Below are 981 nucleotides of genomic sequence, written 5' to 3'. Positions count from 1 at the left end.
CGGGGCTGGCTGTCACTGCCGGAGAGTCTGCATGCCTTTCTGGAGACTAAACATTTTCACGGTTCCTTTGGCCCAAGAGCTATTTTCTTGTTGAAAAAGTGAGGGGGAAATTCTCCATACAGATGGTAAGAAAAATAACTTCAGCTGGGCTAATCCAAAGACAAAGGTTTTTCTGAAACAGAAGAGGGACAGAAGGGTGGGGAGGTGGGTGGAAGAACAGACGTTAATTCTAAATAAACACACACAAGGTCTTTCTGGGTTTCATTCTATTTGCTCAGGCCTAGGAGCTCCTACCTGGGTGGGGGTGGGGCTGGGTGCTATGGGGCCCTGGAGGCGTTGGGTGGTCTTGAGCTTGCAGGAACAGCTCCAGCTCACTGGGTCCCCTCCCTGCCTGACTAAGCTGCTAGGAGCCATCTATGCACCACAGGCCCTGTGTGTGTGTTCAAGAGGAAGCCTCGCCTCTGAGAGTTGCTCCCATCAGTGACATCACTGGCAGTCTCACCCTGTCCTTTATCTTCAGAATGCACCTCTGTCCTAGTGAATGGACGCTTCTGACTGACATTTCTTCTGTTACAACTGTTTCTTGATTTCAAAATCATTTGTTAGCTGGGCTTAGTGGTGCATGGTTTTGATCCTAGTATTTGGAAGGCAGAGGCAGAAGGACCCCTATGAGTTAGAGGCCAGCCAGAGCTTCATAGAGAGACTCTGTTTCAAATAATGGTAATTATTTGTCGATTTCATCAATTCATAATACAGTCATTTTTTTAAAAATGAATTTTCACTCAGTTAATAAAACTCCATATTAGAGTCAACAAGATAATAAAAAATGCTGCCGGGAGTGGTGGCGCACGCCTTTAATTCCAGCACTCGGGAGGCAGAGGTAGGCGGATTTCTGAGTTCGAGGCCAGCCTGGTCTACAAAGTGAGTTCCAGGACAGCCAGGGCTATACAGAGAAACCCTGTCTCGAAAAACCAAAAAAAA

The sequence above is a fragment of the Mus caroli genome, chromosome 9 (assembly GCF_900094665.2).
Source record: "Mus caroli chromosome 9, CAROLI_EIJ_v1.1, whole genome shotgun sequence".
In the NCBI taxonomy this organism is placed as follows: Eukaryota; Metazoa; Chordata; class Mammalia; order Rodentia; family Muridae; genus Mus; species Mus caroli.
Note: the sequence above shows the minus strand (reverse complement) of the source record.